This window comes from Sminthopsis crassicaudata, chromosome 6 (genome assembly GCF_048593235.1).
Source record: "Sminthopsis crassicaudata isolate SCR6 chromosome 6, ASM4859323v1, whole genome shotgun sequence".
Classification (NCBI taxonomy): Eukaryota; Metazoa; Chordata; class Mammalia; order Dasyuromorphia; family Dasyuridae; genus Sminthopsis; species Sminthopsis crassicaudata.
Genome location: NC_133622.1, coordinates 7,331,455 through 7,346,237, shown reverse-complemented (window position 1 = coordinate 7,346,237; position 14,783 = coordinate 7,331,455).

Below are 14,783 nucleotides of genomic sequence, written 5' to 3'. Positions count from 1 at the left end.
TTAAAGTTTGCAAAGAATTTTACATAGATTATCTCATCTGAGTCTCTCAAAGAACAGTTCGAGTTTTGAACCATAGTATTTTGGGGGGCTTGTATTTCTGATTTCAGTAATGTTGAGAACTCCTGGGAAGACAATTCCCTTTACCAATACAGATTATCACCTACTATGTAGCTTACAGTTTTAGAGAGTTGCTTATAGCAGAGAGAATTTAAATGGCTTACTCAAAGTCACAGAGCCAGGATGTATGAGAAGAAGAACTTCGAACCAAGGTCTTTTCTGCCTGTAAGCTAGCAATCTGTCTATTTCTCCATACTGCCTATAATATTAGGGGTATTATTATCCTCATTTTATAGATGAGAAAACAGGAATCCAAAGATTGAGTAATTTGCCCCAGTTCACACGACTTTGCTAGTATACCCAGTATTAAAATCTCCTGGCTCTCAAACCAGATTATTCCAGTTTATCAATGAGACTCCAAGAGAAAAGAAGGTCAGGAAAAGGAACACTATATTTGCACACAAAGATAAATAAATATGAATTTTTAATATTCTAAGTAATGTACATATTGTAGTGAGATGATACACACAAACATGTATATATATAATATGTGTCTGTTTCTATATCTATGTCTTACAAACACAAAATTTTACATTTATGTTTTAAAACATGTAAATGCTCCTCAGGCAACCTTCAAGAGTAATCTCATTAAAGCATCTTGCCTGCTTAGCAGCTTAGTCAAGAGATTAGGTAGGCTGGGATAACCTTTGCCAAGTCAGCACCTTGGAAAGGAAAATTCTTCTGTTGGAGAAAAGCCACAATAAAGCATTGTTCAGTTTATTAATATTTCAAAATATGCTATTTCTGGGTTATAATAGTTGCATTTAAATGGATATTACTTCTAGATGTACGTAGACTTCATTCTTAAATTAAATGAACAGTATTGTGAAGTTTTAAATATTTCATGCTAGAATAGATCCAGCACCATGAAACACTAAGGTGTTAGAATCAAGAACAAATCAATGAAATAAAGGTTGGTTTAGTAACTAGCCATTTACTGAGAAATCACTTACTGAATCTTGTGTTTCACTCTTTCAGATTTATTATCTCCTGGTATGAAGAAGTACAGTGAGGCATTGATCCCTTCACATTGCCTGGCAAGATATAATTGAAGTCATTCAAACAACTGGAACTATATGTTTAAAGGATAAATTGACATCAGTTCTTATTAATCCAAATATTTTTAAAAATTAAAATACAGATACTTATTTTTGGTTTTGGTGCCAGAAACAATAGTACCCATGGGACTAGAGATTTACTTAGACTTATTTTATTGTACTTTCATGTATTGTGTTTCATAAATACTTTTTGTTTTGTTTTGTTTTATAAATTGAAAGTTTGTGATAACCTTGCACTGAGCAAATTGATTGGCACTATTTTTCCAATATCAAATCTTTGTATCACATTTTGTTAATTCTCACAATATTTCAAACTTTATTATTATTATTATTATATCTGTTGTAGTGATCTGAAATCAGCTATCTTTGCTATTACTCTTATCATTGTTTTGGAGCATCACGAATGATGCCCATATAAGACAATGAATTTCAATGATAAATGTTGTGTGTATTCTGACTAACTAGCCATTCCCCAGTCTCTCTCCCTCACCTCAGGTCTCCTTGTTCCATGAGACACAACAGTCTTATAATTAGGCCGGTTAATAACCCTATAATTGCCTCTAAGTGGAAGGAAGGGCTAATCGATGCAGCAAAATTTATTGTTGAATTATTTTTAAAAATTGTCTCAGCTACTCTAACCTTTAGTAACCACCACCCTGGTTGGTCAGCAGCCATCAATATTGAGGCAAGATCTTCTACCAGCAAAGAGATCATGTTAGCTCATTGAAGGCTCAGATTATACATAGCATTTTTAGAAATAAAGTATTTTTAAAATTAAGGTGTATTCACTTTAAAGACATAATACTATTAATAGACCACATTATAGTGTAAACATAACATTTATATGCATTGGAAAACAAAAAAATTCATGTGACTCACTTTATTATAATATTTGTTTTATTGCTAGGGATCTAGAACTATCCACAATTATCTCAGAGGAATACTTGCATTTCTTTCTTTTGCTTTCTAGCTACTGCAATATGAAATTTTCTTATTTTTCCTCAGTTATTTATAAGTTTATTTTGAGTTCTCAGTCCTCTAACAGATTTGTTTGATTTTGTTGCACTTCTTCTCTCTTCCTAAATGTGTGATCTAATGTTATTTTAAAAAATTAAGTGAAATTAATTTCATTTTTTAAATTTCATGCTACTATATAAAATAATTGGAGTTATCCTAATATGAGAAAAAAAAAACAGAGGTGAAGATCTTTGACTTAGAGAATACAGTGAAATAGATGTCTTTTTTTTTTTTTTGGAAATTTACACATTTCTCCTAAGATTTTTAAATTTATTATGTAGGCAATGACATTAATTTCTCTGTTTCATTGTTTTCTGCAATTTGCAATCATTTCCTCAAGTTATTGTTAAATATGAGTTATTTTCATTTTTAAAAAAAGGACTATAATTGTGGATCCCAATTCATAAACTTTCAGTCTCTAATCAGGGGAGTAATTGATTTTTGTTCTCCAATTCAGAACTCCTAGAGAATGATTGATCTGGAGAAATGACTATTATTTCTAACTCCAAAGGCTAAAAATTTAGAATGATAGGATGAAGTCTTGGAACCTATATCTAATAAGAAATGTAAAGAAAGCTGTCTTCAAAAGACTTTCCCATAATAGATCCAGGCCTTAATATGACTCTGACCCCTAGTCCCTGGTACCAAAACCAAAAGAGGTTTGGACTGATTTATGTAATTTTCCCCTGGCTATCCACCTGCAGAATAAGGGCTCTTGGGAAAAGATAAAAAGATTAGAAAATCTCTGTCATATTCCAGAAGCTTCCCTGGATTTCACACTCATTCTTGACCTGACCAGATTGCCAAAAAATCTGAAAGTGATTGCCTGATTGAAGTTATGGACTCTAGTTATAGACCTTTTTCCTCCTTAAGCATTCTTAGTATGGTAAAGTCTTTCATTTCCTTCCACTATAAAGTAGCCCAGCTTTCAGCAGAGATTTCCCTTGCTATCTGCAGAGATTTCCCTTGCTATCCGCAGACATCAGTGCTGAACCAGGCAACTATTGCTTAGTTTTGCCACAACCGCTGGCTGTGGTGCTGACAGTGCCTTTTCTCACAAACCTATAGAGTTAACAGATTACTTCTGCCCATGTGTTCTGGCTGCTTCCCTACTTGCCCAAAGAGTCCCTCTTCTCAAGTGTCAGATCTCGGGTAGTCAACATCAATGAGCAGGGAAGAAGAAATCTTTCTGAGATAGAGAATAAAGTGAATCTTCCTCATAGAAACAATGTTTTAAAGGCAAGGTCGTTAGGTAGAGGAGAGGGATATTTTTACAGGTGTATATGTTTATAGGTGGAGAGATGGAAAAAATGTCCAACTCACTCATTTTAGAGATGGAAAATACTATAGACCATGGAGGTTAAATGACTTGGCCAAGATCACCACAAGCAGTAAGACTTGGAGCCAAGATAGGAACTCATTGCTCTGAGTACAGAGCTAATAAGTATCCTTCTACTATACCAAATGGACACGTACAACTGAAATAGAATAAATACTGTGCTTTAAGTTAGGTATATATTATGGCTTAAAAGACTCTTGGGAGATGGCTTGGGAGGATAATCTCCATAGCTAACATCTAATTCTAACACAATCAATTCATAAGCAAACTCTTGGGACAAGGCTTACATGTGAGTTGGAGAATGTATGATTTCCTGTGGTTCCTGGAATTTGTCCTAAAGCTTGCCCTTGAAGAAGGCGGCAGAGGTTTCTTTAAAGAAAGATTTGCACTTAAAAAAATAAAAACAGATAAATTCTTAACTGAAATCTAAAGATGGTAACATTTTTCAGGGTGTAAATAAGTATACTCTTTTTTTTGTGATTGGAAAGTAGTGGAAGCACAGTGGATTCTCATTGATTGTTAAAAGGCCGAACAAATTATGATATATGAATGCAATGCAAAATCGCTGGGCCAGAAGAAACTACAAATATGAAGAATTCAGAGAAATAGGTCAAGACTTATACAAGCTGATGCAAAGTCAAGTAAATACAATACACAAATTGATATACACAATGACTAAACAATATAAATGGAAAGAACAACTGCAAAACCCAAATCAATTAAAGTGAATGGTGGGTAATGACCATACTAAGTTTATCCTGCAGAAGAGATGGGAAAATGAACCTCTATCCTCTCAGTGGAGATATAGAGGTCTGTGATTATGAAATTTCATGTGTGTGTATACGTATACATGTATATATATACATACATATTATCAAATTCAGATCATATGTTGGTTTTTCCAAATTTTTTTTCTCCTCTTTCTTTTCAATTTTTGATGAACACCCAGAAAAGAACAGAAACATGGACTCATTTAATTCTCGTTCAAGCTTATTCAAGAAGCTTTTGAGCAAGAACTTACTCTGGACAAGGCCATGGGCAAAGTGTTGAGAGTGTTAAAAAGTTGCAATCTCTGGTCTCAAAGAATTTACAAGCTAAACAATCCTGCTTTGTTTAAGGAAGAGCAGTCAAAGGGCCAGCATTTATAGAGTCTTTTGCGATATCAGATGATAGAAGTGGTGAATTGGTAGCCTTGAAATCAGAATGCTCTTCTGACTTTATGTTCCTTTGATATCTAAGACCTGGAGGGACCTCAGTCTTCTTGTACATTTTTTTTTCCTTTTTCTGAGGCAATCGGGGTTAGGTGACTTGCCCAGGGTCACCCAGCCAGGAAGTGTTCATGTCTGAAGTCATTTTTGAACTCAGGTCCTCCTGACTTCAAGGCTGGTGCTCTATCCACTGCGCCATCTAGCTGCCCCCCTTCTTGTACACTTTCAATTTTGGAATTATTATATGTTAGTTGGGACAGGAAAGTTACTGTCTAGGTTGTAACAATTTGCCAAACTAGTCAGAAAAATATTATATATGATATGTATGTCATATAATATATTACTGCATTGTTATATATTATTTACATTATGTATTATATGCTATATAATATATATTTCATATTATTTCATTTGATCAAAGAGTCCCATTTTTAATATTCATTTGCAATGAAATAAAGAGAAACTCATACTTAAATGGCACTTTAAAGATTACAAGGTAATTTTCTCTCGATAGTCTTGTAAGGCTGTATAGTCCTGGAGTGAAAGCAGTATTGTCCCCATTTTATGGATGAGGTCATTCTGGCTCCTAGAGCTTAAGTCACTTATTTCTGGTGATAGGATCAAATAGCAAGTTTTGGGATTGTTATTCAAACCCAGATATTCTGAGAAATCCACTATTTTCTGATGTGGATTTGAAAAAAAAATGCAGTGAATGTAAAGTTCAATCTTTACATTCTTATTACGATCTTAAAACAGCCCCTTTAGCCTTGAATTCTGCACTCCTTTGTGCATGTGGGGATGAATTCTGATAAAGCTCCACTATTAATTTCATTTCTCCCCCCCATACTTTGAGTGACTCTTTATGGATGTCCAATGGTTTGGAACATTGTAGTCTACGCTTTCGGGGATTAGGTTTAAAACAGCGGTTTTGACAGTAAGCCGAAGATCTTGGGCAATCCATTTCCCAGTGCGGGCCCGAGTTTTTTATCCTTTTATAGAAAGTAGAGCTTGGATTAGATGACCTGAAAGGTCCCTCAAATTCTGACTGCTTGGAAAGCTTTTCCAAACCAGGTTGTACGATTATTTCTTTTGAACACTAGAGGTCAGCATTTTAACAAACTAAAAACTGCCAAACTCAAGCTGGGGTCTTCCCCATGGTCCTTGAGAGAAACAAAAATTTCAAACCCTGTTTCATTTAGAAATAAACAGGCAATGGAACATTCTGTCTTTCGAAATATTGAATCCCCACTCTGGGCATCTTCGAGACCCTTCTGACCGTAGGGAATATGGAAGAGCAGTAGGCCAGTATAATGGGCGAGGGGTCATGTTGGAAGAACCTGAGTTCAAATCCCACCAGAGACACATATTAACCATTGTGTGCCTCAGTTATCTCATACATAAAATGAGGATACTAATAGCGCCTATCTCACAGGATTGTTACGAGGATCAAATGAAAAAATATGTACCCAGTCTAAAATACTCTAAAAATTGTTACTGAACACTCAAGGTGTGGTATTAAGTGACCACAGAGGGTCCTAAGGTTGAACATATATAATTAGAATATGAATTCCTATTTATATTGAGCCCATTCTTCATTAAACAGCCATTTCTGAAGCACCGCAAGGCGCTGCAGCAGGGCTCCAAGGACAAAGCCAGAAACAGTCTCACAACATTTACATGGATAAGTAAGCACAAGATCAGTTGAAGGATAGAGTGTTATTAAAGATCAGCAGTCACTTAAGAAAAAGGCTTCCAGTGGGAAATTAGGGACCCAATTGACTCTGGAAGGAAGCTGAGCATTGTAAAGAGACTTTCTGGGTCCAGGAAAATCAAGTGCATGGAGTCAGAAAGGGGAAGATCACGTTCGAGAAGAGCAGACAGGCTGGTTTGGCTAGAACACGCATGTGAGAAGAACAATGGGAGACGAGTCGGGAAGGTGGGCCAGAGCCAGAGACAACAGGGAGGCAGATAATGGAGTATATTGAATGGGAGCGAGACACAGTCACACATGTGCTTTTGGAAGATTAATTCGGCAGTTGGGTGGAAGTCAGATTGGAGAGAGGGTCCAATCAGAAGGCCCTAAAACGGTGTTGAAGAGAGGTGATGTGAACCCCACTGAACTAGATTTGGCTTTTTGGATGGAGACACGATGGGTTTGAGAAATGCTAGGGAGGTTGAATTAGTGTGATACGGCGACTGATTCTATTTAGATACACACGTGTATTCACGTGCATGAATATACACACATTCACACAAGCTTGTATGTGTTTTAGGGTTCACAAAATGCTTCACATCTAATAACCCCCAAAGAAAGTATTGTAAACTTCAATCTAAGGAACCTGAAGCTTAGTCATGAGAAGTCTCTCAGCCACTGAGAGTAAGTATTGAAGTCAGGACTTCAATCCAGGGACGCGGATGCTGAGCCTGGTGCTGTTCCAATGGTTCCACAACTTGTAGTCTCCACAATGTCAGCGTGCAAAACTCACGGTCGTAACACATCATCCTAATGCCTTTTAATCTTTTTTGTTAGCTTATTTTAGATATGAGAGGGGGAAACATTGTAGTTCATCATTTCTGTCTTTATATCACAGGATCTAAATGAAGAAACTGAGGCAGCAGGAGGAAGTGACTCATGCTCACAGCAAGTGGAAGGCCTAGGATTCAACTCCAGGGTCTGTGGCTCCAAAGCTAGCATTCTGCATCTTTTCTACTCAGCGACTCTCAGCCCACACTAAGAACTGAGTCGCTCCCAGCACAAGGTCACAGCATTTGCTGTCACCTATTTATGATCCTTCACCAAAAGAAAGAAATGAAGTGGAAATGATACTTTATGACCAACTATTCCCCCGACAGAAATCTGTTAAAATTAACCTTTGGAATATTTACTCCTGTGACCTGGTTGCCTTCATAGAGAGTGGGCCCTGGGGACAACGGTATGGGATGTGGGCTCAGTGCAAGCTGTCTCTCGTACAGGCTTGCTAAAAATACCCCCAGAGCTTCAAACATTTTAAAATTTGATGTTAGGATAAATAAGTGATAAGGAAGCCTTGAAGGGACCGGGGGGACTACAAAATGGCAGCCTGCAGGATGTGTACTTTATACTGGTGATGAGGACAGACCTTGGAAATTTAAAGGGTGTCTGGTTAAGTTGTTTTTTTTTTAAGGGCCCAAATTGTAGCTCCATTTTCTATTGCTGACAACTGACAGCAGCGTGGATGCTTTCCAATAGATTTCCTCAAATTGAAGGGATTTCCCAAATTCAGACTTTTCAGGCCCCTGCTCCGTTACCTTTACCTGCAGGACGTCTCTGGGTAGAGTCGAGGCAGAATGTTGCACAAGACAGGGGAAGAGAGTCAGTTTTCTGAACAGCTAAACACTGCCATTCAGTAAAGCATCTGGATAGATTTTCTGCTGGTGACGTTACAAGTCCCTGGAATCAGGCTCGTTTCTGTTATCTGCCTTTCTAGTCATGGCTTTGCCAATGACTCACTGAATGACTTCTCTTGAGTTAGTTTTCCTCCCATGACCTCGGATTCTGGATTTGGAAAATAAGCACAGGGAGCCTTGTGTTTGTGAACTTGTTTTTATTTTTGAAATCCACAAGCCTATTTCTTAAATATTTTGAAAACATTATTTCACTCTAGTTGGCTCCTTTTGGAATTCTATGTTTTTTTCAGCATCTTTCTGATAAGGGATCCCTAGACCCTGCCAGACTGACCGAGGGCTCCACGGCCCAAAAGGAATTACTGTCTCTGAGGGAGATGATCTTCAAGGTCCTTCTAGCTCTGAAACTAATAGATTTTATGATCTCCACTTTAGGCTGGAGCAACTCACCTCAATTCAATTCACTAAAAATAAGAAGAACCAATCTAATAACCAAATAACATTCTAGCAAACACCTTATGTGTTTAACGCACAGTTTGGCACATTGAGGATTGCACAACTCCAAGACCACACTGCCCGTCAAGGAAGTTCCTAACCCTATGGCCCATGCTTTCCGTCAGTTTATACTGAAAGAATGAATGCCGTATGTCTTTCTATACGTCAAAAAAGAGCCTGTTCTTTGACTTAGAGTTGTCCTTTTTTTTTTTTTTTAAGTGACTTGCCCAGGGTCACACAGCTAGGACGTGTTAAGTGTCTGAGACCCGATTTGAACTCAGGCGCTCCTGACTTCAGGGCTGGTGCTCTGTCCACTGCGCCACCTAGCTGCCCCAAGTTGTCCTTTTTTCTGAGTTGATTTCCTTGTTTTCCAAGTTAGAAGTGGCTCCTTTTGAGAGGGTCCTATTCTAGTCCTACTCTACCTCATTGTATGGATGAGGAAGGGAAGCGAAATAACCTTCCCAAGGTCATTATTTTTGTTGCTCAGTTGCTTTAGTTGTGCTCCCACTTGGGTTTTCTTGACAAAGATACCGATTTGTTATTTCTTTCTTCAGCATTTTTATAGACGAGGAAACCGAGGCAATCAGGATTCAGGGACTTTCCTGTGGTCCCATGGCTCCTGAGTATCTGAGGTCATCCTGCGTCCAGACTCTGTGCTGCTCTATCCACTGCATCAGGGGCTGCCAGCCCTTAAGTCCTAGAAGTGTGATGGTGTCCTCTGACTGTGACCCCAGTGATACCATGTTACTTCCTTACCGTGCCGTACATTTACAGATAATTTCACGTAAATGTACAGACATCCCCAATTATACAAATCGCTAATACCGTATAGACACATTAGAGGGCAGAAAGTAAGAAGTCTAAGGGAAACTTCTGGAGAAGCTTTGGGAATCTAGTCCCTTCCTCCTGCTCCCCTCTTCTTCCACTTGACTCCCCAACAGGTCGTCTTTAACCCTGGCCTCTTGGCTGGTCCACACATGCTCCAGCTTTTGGCTCCAGGAATTTCTCTGACCACCCTCCATGTTTATTCCCTCTTCTACTTTACCTGCAGGGCCCCCTACTTTCCAGCTAAAATTTCATCTTTTACTGGAAGCCTTTGCCAATCCTTCTTAATTATAATGACGATTGTCTGTTACTTATTTCCGATTTATCCTGCATAAAGCTTGCTTTGCATTTATTTGTTGCATATTTTCAATGTATTTCCCATTAGATTGTAAATCTTTAAGAGCAGGGATTGTTTTTTTGCCTCTTTTTGTGTGCTCAGAGCTTAGTATAGTGACTAACATGTGTGAGACACTAAAAAACATTGATTGATGGATTGCTACAAAACTTTGGACTCCACCAAACTCTTATCTACTATTGTTGGCAACTCAAATATAGGGACAGGGGAAAAGACCCTACAAGATCTTAAAGTTTTAGTGAAAACTTTAATGTGCACCTACTTAAGTGCACCAACACTTTGGGGGCAAGTCGGGAATCTATAATGGCTTCTTAGGTGCTATAAAAGACCATTCCATGTCATTTTTAATTTATACACTAAAGAAATAGAAGGAGCAACTTCTATTTCTCCACTGAACTTAGTGATTGAACTGCAATAGGAATTCTCTAATCTTTCTAATCCTATGCCCCTTGGTCTGTGGAAGCCCTTTGTGGAAGATTGGATCTACCATAAAATGGGCCCACCTTGTGTGTTTATGGTCTGACTTCTCCCTATTGTTTAATTCTTATCCATGTTTATTTTTCACTTAAACCTGCTTAATGTTACAGAATTGGGTTTCTTTGGCCACAAAGTAGATAGTTATTCCTAAAATACCTACTTGGCTAGATTAAACCAAACTTAATTGTATTCAGAAGTATTGAATTTAATATGAGAATAGATACTGTGCTTAAAATGTTGATATTAGTTATATTTGACTTTCTAAATTATTAGGCATGAAATTCCATACATATCAAGAACATATTATAGATAGTTTTTTAATACAACAAGAAGGCATTATTTCACTTGGGAATTTCCCTAATTCTCCTCCATCCTGGCTTGATGGATGTGTCCCTACCCCCCAAACCAGATAAGAATTCATGGATTCAGCCAATCCATTTCAAAGTCCAGAGTATTCCATGGCTAAATTAGCTTAGGAAAAGAAAGAGGAATATATATGGTCTAAATCTGACCATCCGGAATGCCAACTATCTAGAATCCCGTCTGCCAGTAGTTTAGATCGTTTGAACCTGCCTACGAGAGTCTACTTAAAATTTATTTTGAAAACAAGGACTGGGTGTTTTCTTTGGAAACTCTTGTCTCTCCCATATCATTCCAGTGGAGATATAAAACAAAGCCAAGTGCATTTTCCAATGTTTTTCATTGTGAATGGGGTAAAATAAAATCCTTTCATAGCATAGGGACGTTGGCTGCTTCCTCCCATTCTTGCAGCAGTATAGAGTTCTAAGAAACATGAACTGCTGGATTGGGAAGTGACCTCTGAGATCATAAATCCAACTGATTACTTTTACAGGGGTGAAAAGTGAGGCCCCAAGTGGCCAATGGATTGTATAGGGTCATGGGATCATAGATTTCGATTTGGAAAGGATTCAGCAGCTCCTCTAATCTGACTCCCCCAATTTACTGTTGATACTAAGTAGTACTAAGATACTTTAGTACTAAGAAAGTACTAATGGCTCTCGGAAGTCTCCAGGTAGTACAGGATGAGCCACAATTGGGAGAGCCCAAATCTGGGTCCTTTTCATTGCACTGATTCTGTCTCATGTGACTAATTAGTGGTGGATTCAGCATTAAAACCCCAGTCTCCGGATGCCCACTTTGATGCTTGTTCTACTATGCCATAGTGTGGCCGTTGTTGCTGCTTTAATTGCTCCTGAATAGTTGTGACCCTGAGTGGGCTTTCTTGGCAGAGATGCTGGAGGGATTTGCCATTTCTTTCACCAAATGAGGAGATGGAGGCAAATAGAGTTAAGTGACTAAACCCAGAGTCCCACAGCTAGTAAGTGTCTGAGACTGGATTTGAACTCATGAAGGTAAGTCTTCCTGATTCCAAGCCTGCTACTTTATCCAGTGTTCCATCCAGCTGTCTATGTCATATTACTTATAATAATGCACATTTAAAATATGTCTAATAGTTTAATACCCTTCCCTCTCCCATTCTTGCATGATTCCTTCCAGATCACCTTTTAAAGCAGATGAATAAAGTTGTTCAAATATTGATGTCTCTAAATTCTGCCACTCAAATGAAGGAACCAGAATAGGGATTCTTCACCTATTTTGTTTCTTGGGCTTTTTGGCAATCTGGTAAAGCTTATGAACCCCTTTTCTGAATGACGTATTTAAATACTAAAATAAAACACACAGGAGTACAAAGGAGCTGAGTTATATTGAAGTTCAGCTGTCAAAATATTTGACAAAAGCCAAGTCCATGAACCCCAAGTTAAGAATTTCTGAACAGTCTTCATATATCAGAAAGACTGGACTGGATTGGATTGGTTTGCACATTACCTCATAAAGAACTAACCCACTGGGTTAATAATTCCAAGCCCATATAGCCAAAGTCTTATAAAATCTCAATAAAATGAAGTCATTCGAGTCTTACTACTACCCCCTTTTCTTTTATTCAGGGTTAGAGCCCCCCTTTTTGACATAGGTCTGTATTCAATCTTATCTTGCTTTTAAGGTTCCCTTGAAATCTACTCTTGAGTTCACTCTAAGAGCCAAGTTCAAAGACATTTTTTGCACAATAGCCTGATGAACTGACAGTTGCAGATGATCATGACCTTAAATTCTGTGTCTTTACTTCATGGGTCCATGATCTTTGAGCAAGTGTAACTGGGTAACTGTCCTGAAGACCCAGTAGGTCTGGGGTTTAAAAACGAAAACAGTAATTCACTGAGACCACGCTGTTCTTCGGAAGGCAGAATTTAGCACGCGATTTGTCTAGTTACTGGCTTATAAAAGATGGCTGACCTTACAAAAGTGAGGGCAGAATCACCGGGGCCATCACTGCACTGAGCTATCAGGGAGCACTGCGCCATGAGAGATCACTGGAGTCTCAGCTGCAAATCTTTTCACTTCCCACAGATCCCAGATGAGATGATTAATACAGTAAATGGAGACCTTGAGGACGTGGGATGTGTCCACCATTGTTCTAGTATTTCTAAAACTGCTCGGGGGAGGCTGGGCAGTACAGCAGAAAACAAGCGCTGGATTGGAAATCAGAAAAACGAGGCTTCAATTCTAGCTCTGACATTTACTACTTATAGAACCACGAGTTTATGTTCCCCGAGTGTTTATGGGACTGATGTGAGGAGGACGCTTTTATAAACTTTAACGTACTTTATAAACCTTATGAACGTGTGAGTTAACATTATTCTTACTCAGGGCCCTTATGGGATATGGATCAAGATATTTTTGTGTTAAACCAGCAGAGGAATAAGGCTTCAGCCACTTAGAAGCTGTGTGAGTCAGGGCAAGTCATTTAACTCTGTTTGCCTCAGTTTCTTCCTCTGTAAAAATGTACTAGACAAGGACATGGAGCTTTGCCAAGAAAACGCCAAATGGGTTCACCAAAAGTTGGACATGACTAAAAAGACTGAATAATGAAGTATCCTTCAGAGTTCTTTTGTTCCTTCTCATTGGCTACCTCAGATGTCAGTCAGCCTCAAAAAAGATATATCTAGTACCAACTGTCACAATTCTCAAAGAAGAACCTTCCTCTACCAAAGCGGATGAATGTCTCCAATGTGGCCTCCAGAGGGAGTTGCTTAGTGCATTGAGACGTTTAATGACTTCTCCATTACTAATAGAAGACAGAATAAAGCCCTTGGAATTCTGAGCTTGCCATTGTAACACCGAGTATTGTACTAGGGGGACCTGCAGATTTTTCTGGTTTTGGTGCTGTGATTGCCCTCGTGGAAGGTCACCAAGCAGAGATTGGAAGAGCACTGGCTGGGTGCATGACAGTGGGTTTTCCTTTTCAGGTAAGAGTTAGACTAGATGAGAAGGAAAGATGTATTTCTATAATGTCTGATCCATGTCAGGCACGGGCAAAGTGCTTAAAAAATACTGCTGTTCCTTCCAGCTCTCAGATCTTATGATTCTGTGAATAGAAGGGACGTTGGGTTGAGAAATCAAAGATCCTGTTCTGATATCCCAGCTCTACCATCGAATTACGGGGTGGCCCTGGTAGATGGCTTTACCTCTTTGGGTCCTAGTGTCTTCCCCTGTAGAAGGATGGAGTTGAATGAGCTGATTCCTGAGATGTTTCTTGGATATTGATGGCCCGAGTCATGGCAACAATAAAATGGAATTGCAATGGACATTACGGGAAGGAAGTGGAGCAAGGGAATGCCTCTTGGAGTCTTTTGGGCCACCTGCAAGGAAGGTGGGCAGATTTGGCTGGGGTCCTCACAGTAAAATAAGCCTACCTTTCTCTGTAAGGCATGTCTGGTGTGCCTAGTCCTAGGAGAAATGCTTAAAGGAAAAAGCTAAAGCTGTCATCTGACAGACACGGTATAGACTAAGCATTCCCAGTAACTACTAACCCTTCTTGCCCCAAATAACAACAGCCACCACGGCACAAACTGCCATTGCTGGGACAATGTATGATTCTTGGATTTACCTCTTTTGGTATGACTCTAGGAACACCATGGGGCCAAAAGGAAGTCCTGGGATTTGCTTTCCTTTAAGAACACTTTATTCAAAAATCCTCCCAGGAGGGAGTCAGAAGACTTGAGTTCAAGTTTAGGTGGAGCTACTTTGTTAGGGGGAGATCGTGTGGTATAATGGAAAGGTCCTGGCCCTGCCACATGACTCGGGTACAGTTTCTCTGCTTAGCACTCCCCTGCTCTAAATCTGTGATTCTACTTTTATGATTTGGGAACAAATCATTCAAATTCTATGGATTTCAGTTTCCTTTGGGCAATAATAAGGGCAGCATGAGATGATCTTAAAGTTTCTTCTGACTCACAATTCCATGATTATGAAATTAATACATCAGAGTGTGATTGTAAGCTCCCTGAGGGCAAAGGCAGTGTTATTTTCCATCTTGTGTATCAGCCAGCACTTCCATAGATTGGACAATTAATCAATGGCTCATAGGTATAGGTATATATATATATATATATATAAAATCAATTGTTGCTGAATTGCTGATTACTTGA